Here is a 10,097-nt window from a genome sequence, read left to right as displayed (position 1 = left end):
TAGACACGCATCACTCATCACCACTTCCCTCTTCACTTCCTTGCTCACTTACTTCATTAGCTTCTTCTTCTTCATCATCTACCTATTCATCAACACCCTAATCATCATCAACCTCATCATCGACATTCTCATCTTCACCCGGTCTTTCACCCCTAGATGTGCTTGGAAAGAAGACTTCCCTATCCGCCCAACTAGGCAAAGGACATGAAGGATCAAGTAGTCCGTGCCTAGCGAAATGAAGGAGGGGTGGATATTGGGCCAAGTATGCATCTACTCGATCTTTGTAAGCTTGTTTATGCATCTCTTGCATAAGTAGAGTCATGTATTCATTGCCCACTTCAACACCTTCGGGTTTGAACTCTTGATACTTGAATGGATAGGGTGGTGTGACAATGGAGGAGGAGGGCTCTTCAATTTTGCCCCTTTGTTGACGGATGATGTACTCGACGTCTTTTGAGAGTGGAAGTAGGTAGGTTGTTCTATGAGCACTCAAGCGGCATATCTTGGAAGGCAAAGTGAAAGATCTAGCATCATTGGTGAGCCACCCATAGTTGGTGTCAAGAGGATTATGCTTGACCCACTTGTACTTGTTAATCATGGCATCCATGTCAATGAGATGACCCCCTTTTTTCGCCACATAGGTGTTATCCTTGTTGAAATTTGGATCAAAGTACTTGGCCAAGAGAGTAACTAGACCTCCATTTACGATAAGCGGTGCTTTCCTTACCACAATCAACATTGATACATCTTTCCACCAAAAGCCTTAGAGCATTGTAAGGGTTAGTGAATTCCCTTCTAACATTTAAGGCCGACTCAAGTAGAACAAAATCGAGCTTTGTAAAGTGATTAGTGTCTTTTCTTGCAATTATAGTATTCCCGATGACCTTGTGCCACACTCTAATGCCCGGATGGTGGCCTAATAGAGCGCGACAAGCATGAAAGTTCTCAAATTTCTTCCCGGAAATCACCTCCCAAAGAGGAGCAGGGTCATATTTTTTGGACTTCTTATGATAACGAGGTGTATCACTAAGACCTAATGCTTTACTCAAAACATCAATGGTGATGCGCCTATTCCCATTGGCAAGGCAGAACTCGATATATGTTCTAGTCTCTACCTTAGTCACTTTCAATGAATGTAGGAATTCCAAGGTAAGGGAGGGGTATGTCAATTCTCTTGTAGTAAACAATTTTCCCAACCCCGTGGCTTCAAAGAAGGCATTTGTCTGTTCAAAGACTCCCAATTTGTTCAAGGCATCTTCACATATGAATTTCGTGTGTAGAATGGATTTCTTAGCATACTTGGCAAATGTATCCCTATGGGAGTTAGAAATGAAAATTACCTCCGGATAGTTTGATAATTGAGCAATTTTCGGAGTTGTTGTTGTTGTTGCTTCCAAGGGAGGATTTTGTTGTTGTTGAACTTCCAAGTTTGCATTAGCAACCACCATAGCCATTGAAGCTTTCTTTGCTTGAAGGCATTGTTGCCTTTTTTAGAGTGCCTTTGCCTTGAGTGCCTTTGTTGACCCTTTTGTCCTTGCCATTGATGATTATACCAAGAAAAGATTGAAAATCTTCAATTTCCAATTATACCCAAATCGATTTTAAGATGAAAGGATTTGCCTTTGTATTTCAAAAATCGACCCAAAGGTTGAAGATTTTGGTGCTTGGATTGATTATTGTTGGAAAAGGAGTGATTAATTGATGTTGTAAGGAAGTTTGGATTTGATTTTGTTGAATTTGGTTGAGGAAATCTTGTTTTTGGTGATGGAGAGGATGAGGGTTTTGGGGTTTATGGGTAGTGTTTTGAATGTATGAATGAATGAATGAATGAATGTGGGAGGGGTATTTAAAAACACCCGAAATTTTCAAACTGTAGGGGGAAGACGAGTGGATTCCCTTCGGGACGCTCGGATTCTGCTTAATCTGGGTTCAGGAAATCTCGCCTAAAGACGGGCGACTTTCAGAGAAGACGAGCGGATTCTTCAGTCCCAGGACGAGCGGATTCCCTTAAAGACGAGCGGATTCTCTTACAGGAACTTTTCTTATTTTGCACTGGCAAAAAGACGGGCGTCTTCTTGCAAAGACGAGCGGATTCTTTCAGACGAGCGTCTTCTCTGATGGGACGCTCGGATTCTCTAACAGTCCCAAATTTTCAACTTTACAGCTTATTTGGACGGACGGTTTCAGCCATAGACGCTCGGATTCCCTAAAGACGAGCGGATTCCCCTTAAGGACGCTCAGATTCCACCTAGTCTACCCGGATTCAGTTCCATCCGTGCACTTGCATATCCCGTGTCATTTTCATTCTTCAAATCTCGTGTTCTTCATTGTATGAGTACTACTAAGGCATGAATAGCCTAGGCAATTGATATCCTCACACTAAGCTAAAGCACTACACATCAATAGAATTATTAGTCCCTCCCTTCTCTCAAAAATGATAAATATCTTGATCAAAGCATAAAAATCCAAAAATGACAAAAATGCAATGTAAGGATTAAAATGCAAGTTAGGGAGTTAGAAATATTTACAAATGGTGGTTTGGAGAGGACTCCACCAAACTCTCATCCTTAGTGAGATGTCATGGGGGCATGTCCAAGGTGTTGTTGATGTTGCTTAACACCTTGAAGAAGTAGTCAAAAGCTTGTTCGTTGTCATGATAAAGATCTTCAATAGATCTTTGCACTTGTTGTCCTTCATGTTGGTCTTGATCGATAGCATTACCAATGTAGCTATTGAAAATCTCTTCAAACTTATCGTCCCAAAGACCAAAAACTTCATCTACTTGATCACTAAAGATCTCTTAAGTTGATAGAGACAACTCTCCCACTTTCTTGTCTTGGCCCATAAGGCCATCTTCTTCATTGCTTGACTTTGGTGAGCTTCTAAAGCTCTCTTTGTTACAATTCTCTTGCTCTTTGAATGGAGCATCATCGACTTTCTTCTTCCATTGGAATTCCGACTTCTTCCTATCATCTTTCCGGTTATAATGATCAACCATAAAACATGGTTCATGCAAACGGGGAGCTCTCAGGGTCTTGTCAAGATTGAAAGTTATGCTCTCATCTCCCACTTCTAGAGTGAGCTCTCCATGATTCACATCAATCACCGCACTCGCGGTGTGCAAGAAAGGTCTACCTAGAATGATTGAGATGTTGGAGTCTTCTTCCATGTCAACAATGACAAAGTCCACCGGGATGAAAAATTTCCCAACTATTACGGGAACATCTTCCCATATCCCTAATGGTGTCTTCGTCGATATACCAGCCATTTGGAGTGTGATATTGGTGTATTTAAGCTCTCCCATCCCTAACCTTTTACTCACCGAGTATGGCATAACACTCACACTAGCCCCTAGATCACATAAGGCTTTGTTGATCGTGGTGTCGCCAATGGTACACGGTATTGAGAAGCTTCCCGGATCTTTAAGTTTTGGAGGTGAAATCCCTTGAAGTATTGCACTACTCACCTTAGTGAAGGCGATAGTCTTAAGTTTCCGGATCAACTTCTTCTTTGTAAGGATGTCTTTCATGTATTTTGCATAGGCCGGCACGTGATTGATTAATTCCGTGAAAGGAATTGAGACTTCCAAATTCTTCACAATCTCCATAAATTTTCCAAGTTGGTCATCAAATTTGGGCTTGGCTTGACGACTCGGAAACGGAAGTCTAATCATAATGGGCTCCTTCTCCTTGGCCTTGTCTTCATTTTTCTTTGAAATTTCTTCATTTGATGGTTCTCCATCCTTGGAGTTTTGCACAACTTCTTCTTTGTCACTAGCTTCCACAACTTCATCCTCTACTTGCTTCTCCGGTGCTTCATACCTCGTACCACTTCTCAAGTGAATGGCACTAACCATTTCATGTCTCGGGGGATTACTTTGAGGTGGTAATTGCCCCTTTTGTCTTTGTGAGCTTGAAGATGCTAGTTGAGTTAATTGGGTTTCCAACATTTTGGTGTGGGCCAGGATGTTGTTGATCGTGATTTCCTTTGCTTGACTATTGTTTTGCATTTGAGTGAAAAACTCTTGTTGATTCTTTTGCATTTGGAGGACCGCTTTTTGAACATCAAAACCTTGGTCATTTTGTTGATTGTATGGAGTTTGATTTCGGTAACCTTGGTTTTGGTTGTAAAAGGGTCTTTGATTTTGGTTTCTCATGGGAGGTGGGGAGTATGTTGGTTGAGGGTTTTGAACATTTTGGCTTTTGTATAAGTGATTTGGGTGGAATTTGGTGTTTTCATTGTAATAGTTCGAATAAGGGGTGCCACTCTTGTATGCTTGAAAAGCATTCACTTGTTCATTTGTTCCCCTACATTCACTTTGGTCATGTCCTAACATTCCACAATTCTCACATATCCCACTTGGGATTGATGAAGATGCCGTCATGGCATTAACATGATGCTTTTGTGATTTTGAGGGTTCTTCAAGTCTAGCCATAGCTTTTTCGAACTTCAAATTGATGGTATCAATGTGAGCACTAAGTTGAGCACCCAATTGAGTAATAGAGTCCACTTCATGATTTCCTCCTCTAGTAGCCTTACGAGGTATACTATATTGTGAATTATGGACCGCCATTTCCTCAATCTTTTTCCAAGTTTGATTGTCATCAACTTCGGTGAACATTCCATTTGATCCCATGTTGAGAATGTTTCTTGAGTCTTCATAAAGACCGTTCCAAAACTATTGTACCAAGAACCCCTCGCTAAGTCCATGATGAGGACATGAGCGACAAATTCCTTTGAATCGCTCCCAAGCTTCATACAAAGATTATTCATCTCTTTGCTTAAAGCCCGTAATTTGAGCTTTTAGCATGTTAGTCTTTTCCGGTGGATAGAACTTTTTGTAGAAAGCTAGAGCCAATTTCTTCCAAGAATCAATTCCGAGAGTAGCCTTATCAAGGCCTTTCAACCATTGTTTTGCGGTGCCAATTAGAGAAAAAGGAAATAAGACCCATCGAATTTGGTCTTGAGTTACACCGGTTTGAGAAATCGCATCACAATAGTCGCAAAAAGTCTCCATGTGAGAGTGAGGGTCTTCACTAGGCATCCCCCCAAATTGGCTTCTTTCGACTAATTGGATAAATGCGGATTTGGCAATGAAATTTCCGGTTAAATGTTGTGGTGTGGGAGTACCATTGGGTAGGTTCTCCTCGGTTGGTACGGAATGTTAAGAAAATTTAGGCATTGTGGGTTGATTTTGTGTTGGATTTTGTGTTGGGTTCTCCTCACCTTCTCTTGCAAAAGGGTTGATGAACTCAATAGTGTTTGGTTGAATATCTACAACCTCACCAATACCTCTCAAAGTTCTCCTAGCAAGTCTTCTATTGGTTGTCAAAGTCCTTTCAATTTCGTGATCAAAGGGTAACAAGTTACCTTGTGATCTTCTAGACATGCAAAATATCAAACAACTCGAAAATAATTAGAACAAACCTTGAGGAGTTTTACTTCCCCAAGGCAAAGAAATACACAACTAATAACAATTTAAGAAAATATAAATCAAGTTAACACCGTCCACGGCAACGGCGCCATTTTTGGTCGGACTCACTTGGAGGTTTAGTTTTCGGTACTTGTCGTTAGGAGCACCTAGACCAAAACACAATTTATAACTTCACAAACAACTCTACAATTAGTAAAGAGGCAAGTAAAGGTCGGATCCCAAGGTACGGGAATTAAGATGAGATTTTCAATTGCAACTAGCGGTGTCTAAGGGTGTCACGATTTAAGGTTTGAAGTAGAAGATCACTAAACTAAATAGCAATAAAAGTAAGCAAGCAAGATGATTAAAAGGATTGTAAACAATTGATAAAAGGCACTAGGGTGTCATGGGGTCATAGGGGATTCATGGGAATTGATCATACAAACATATTCTCAAATTATAAGCAAGCAATTATTGTTGTTATGGATCGAGTTGGTCTATATCTTACAATCCTAGGAAAGTTTGGGTCCCGGAGCCGAATCGATTAGATTGTACAACACCTACAAGTCGACTTAATCTTCCCTACTCAACTATATGCATGGTCTAATGAGACTCGAGTTGGTTTATGTCTTACAAGTCTCATTGAAAAGATAGGTGATGGGTAAAAAATGCAAGGATTCATAGGCTCGCATTTCATCAAACATAAAATGTGCATAAGTTGAGATCACAACAAGCAAGCAAATAAACTATGAAAACATATTAATTTATGCATGAATCATCCCCCATGTTGGTTTCCCCTAATTACCCATTAACCCTAGCTAAGGAAACTACTCACTCATTATCATGTTGAACATGCTAGTAAGGTTGTCAATCATACCAACAAAGTGAAACATGATGAATAAATGAAGATAATTAACAATAATTAAAAAGGGATTAAGAGAATTATACCTACTAATGATTCCAATAATAAAGCAAAGAATAATAGAAGTACTTGATGATTGATTGGAAGGTTGTCAATCTCCCAATAATAACCCAAATAATCTTCAATTACCCAAAATGAAAGATGAACAAGAGAGAGATTAAGGAAATGAAACTTGTATTAAAACTTGATTAAATGTTGATTACAAGATTAAAGAGAGATTTGATTGATATTAACTACACTAAAGATTTCTAAGAAGAACATGCTCTTCTAATTAGCCTAATGGGGTATTTATAGTGGGGATTAGTTACATAAATTAGGGTTTACTAAGGGCTTAAATGACGATTAGGTCCTTGAGGAATTGCCAGTCTCAAGGGAGACTCTGGTCTCCTTTTTGCCGGTCTTAGAAAAATATGCGCATCCTTCCATGAACCTTGTAGAAGACGAAAAGGCTGACAGACAATCCGGGCGTCCAGGGCACGGGACGAGCGGATTCTAGTGATTCTGGACGGGCGTCCAGCTGGGAAGACGGGCGGATTGGGGTGTTTTGGACGGGCGTCCACTGGGGGAAGACGCTCGGATTGTACCTCTTGGACGGGCGTCTTGTGGACAATCCGCTCGGATTGTCTTACATCTACTTTCCTTCTTCTTTTCTTCTTTTTTCTTCATAAAATCCTTGAGGATTTCCTCGGGGATGCAAGGATCTTTTCTCATCATTGCCCATCTACTATAATATGTACAAAGGCCTTCTAGTCTTGTTTTCTCTTTGATGCTTGGTCATTGAATTCAATCAATTCAGCTCTATTTTGCCATAAAAATGCAAGGTTTGCACTCCTTTCCTACCAAGGAAACAAAACCTCAAAGAATATGCAAAACAAAGGACTAAAGACAATAAATGACCCAAATATGCACTAAAAAGCACGGGAACAAGGCTAATTCGGGGACTAAATATGCTCTAACTATGGTCAAATCATGTAGGTGTAATGGTTTTGGAAGGAGGGATGTTGGTGCCATCAAGGAATGAGAAGAGCTTGTATCCAAGGAGAAGGCGGGTGATTTGGTAATGCCAGGCACGATAGCTGGTGGGTGTGAGCTTCGTGCAGGTGGGGAAGCATATTGAAAGGAGTGGTTTTGTGGGTTCCGAATCGTTGGGGATGAGGGTGGTTTTGTTGGTTTCCATGGGTATACCGGTTGTTGAGAGTGCGGCGAGGAAGACGATTAGTATTGGGATCGTTGAGGATCCTGATACCATATGAAGATATAATACTAATAAGTTTTATTGTATATTGACAAGTAGAAGTACATAATAATATATACTAGTATACAAGGTGTGAAAGGCTAGCTAAACCTAGGATATTGACCATGAAATAAGGAGTGAATAAAGGCAATAATCAAGAAGATACATTGACTTACAATAACCGTGATATACATACTAGAAATAACTAAATAGATTGATTTGTTCCTTGATATGTGGAAGAAATATCTGGAGCATCTTTGACTAATGATTTGATATCTTTAACACAAACTCCCTATATATATATATATATATATATATATATATATATATATATATATATGTATATGTATATATATATATATATATATATATATATATATATATATATATATATATATATATCACCCTCACTCCTAATCCATAGTACACCATACATACACCAACCTCCATAATACTTACTTACCCAATGATGAGATCACCCGTATCAACACCGATGTCGCCACTGTCGAATGCCACAACCAAGTTGTAAAACCCCAATACACCAAGGTGCCTTACCAAGACCACCTAATACATGGAAGTGCTACCATCTCGGTTACCTGAGGCAATGTATATCAAAAAGACCATAAAAGAACGTACTTTAATAGATAAGTTTAAAATGATACATAACCAAAAGCCAAAACTGTCAAAAGATATAACTGTTCCAAAATCCAAAACCAACTTAACAAATTTAAAGTCTGATAACACAGCGGAAGACTCTAAACGACTCGTGGTGACTCAATCCCAGCTATCCCTCTCGCATCCATATCATACATGCTCAATAACTGCTCACCATCCCCGAATGGATCACCACAGTTTTAAAAACAATAAAATGGGGTCAGTTACTGATTATACAATATAAGATAAACAAAATCAACAATGCATACAATCCTCCAACACCGTCACATCACCAATCACCCGACTAGCCTGTAGGTCTAGTCCTTCCAGATTACGACCGCAACCAGTAATCCACACCGCCAGTGGGGGACCGCAGCCGTTCTCACCTAAGCCCTGCTCATCAATACCGAGCGCAAACCCAAGTTCATTAATGTGTACATCCCCTATTGTGGCGGGTTCCACAAGGGCAAATAAAGGGCGTGACGCCATTCCCGCAAGTGACTCCACTCAGCCAAGGGCGCACCTCGCGAACCACAGACAAACAACAACAACCAACTACAACATCAACAATTACCAATTCAATACGATATAGGTCAGTGACATCAATCAACCATCAATAACCAACCAATCATCTAATATACATGTAAACAATAACTTAGCAGGGAAACCATACCTGGAAATGTAATCACCAATATCGTCACAACAGTGAATCAGAAACGTTCCTCTACGAAATCATTTCCTATCAATCACACAATCATACAATCACCATCTAATATCAAAATACTTCCAAAACCCCAAAACTACCCAATTAGGGTTTCAACCAAAATCAACGAAACAATACAAAAAATGTAGTAGAATCTTACCCACGTCGCAACGGTCTCAACGGCGTAAAGAACTCTGGATTCCGATGACACAAACCTTGGAATTTGATAGCATTGAGAGAGATGAGAGCAACGTAACTTTGTTTTTATCTTTGTGAAAGTTAGAGTAGAGTAAAAGTGTAAAGAAACTGACAAAATATATTTTTATATCATTCTCACGTTGGTATTAAAACCCGGCAAAATAACCCGTAAAACAAACTTACTCGATAAAGTAAGTGACTTACTCGATCGAGTGGCCCCTACTCGATCGAGTACCCATCAGACAAAACACTGTTTTGTACGCAAAGCTCACTTACTCGATAGAGTACCCAACAGCACAGAAAACCGTAGTATTACACAAGTGCATTCGGTCGTGGCGGCTCCTCCGAACCATCATGGAACTCCTCATTCCCACTTGTAATTACACCTTTTTAAACGAATCTAACCATAATAACACACCTTACAACAAAGCTAACAAAAACTCCTCAATAAGTCCAAATTACTCACCAACATCTCCGTCTTGCACAATTTTTACCGGAACAATCTTCGGTTGTAAAAGACGTAAGGTGAAATTCTGCGTACAACAATCAAACAATTCAGTACTTACCCTAGAATTAGCGGTCCCTACATCCTCCCTGGCACGAGAAATGCGAGGAGGGCTGCTAAGGATCGCGCTTGAGTGCACCAATGGAGCAGAGTCTCAACCCCTCCTCGATACCCCGTGTGGAGGATGTATTGCAATGAGAGGAAAGTTGGTTATGCGGTGAAAATACGTCCTTCAAAAGCCAACATTGAGGTGCTTAGGAGAACGCGTAATGTAGTGGTGGGTGCAAGGGTGGTTCGTGGTGCGGAGCCGCCGACATTAGTTGTCAGGAAGATGATGATGATATTATGTACTTAAGAGGGAATTTTGAGAGGGTTCGTGGCTCTTCTCATGCTGAATCTTTCCATTTTATTGATCCTGATAACAATACTTATCAAGATCTTAGCATATTGTTTCTTCGTTCTACGTAA

The 10,097-nt window shown here is 40.1% G+C and overlaps 1 non-coding gene and 1 pseudogene across 1 annotated transcript; both read left to right on the top strand.

Annotated features, from left to right (window-relative positions):
• The first annotated feature begins 4,703 nt into the window (after positions 1-4,703).
• LOC141634991 (small nucleolar RNA R71) lies at positions 4,704-4,810 on the top strand. Its single transcript, XR_012539703.1, has one exon. It is a non-coding gene; the product is annotated as a small nucleolar RNA R71 (small nucleolar RNA).
• A 2,585-nt stretch (positions 4,811-7,395) lies between these two features.
• Positions 7,396-10,097, top strand: LOC141631469 (protein MIZU-KUSSEI 1-like; annotated as a pseudogene).

This window comes from Silene latifolia, chromosome Y (assembly GCF_048544455.1).
Source record: "Silene latifolia isolate original U9 population chromosome Y, ASM4854445v1, whole genome shotgun sequence".
NCBI classification, from domain to species: Eukaryota; Viridiplantae; Streptophyta; class Magnoliopsida; order Caryophyllales; family Caryophyllaceae; genus Silene; species Silene latifolia.
This window is presented reverse-complemented; position numbering and strand designations above follow the sequence as displayed.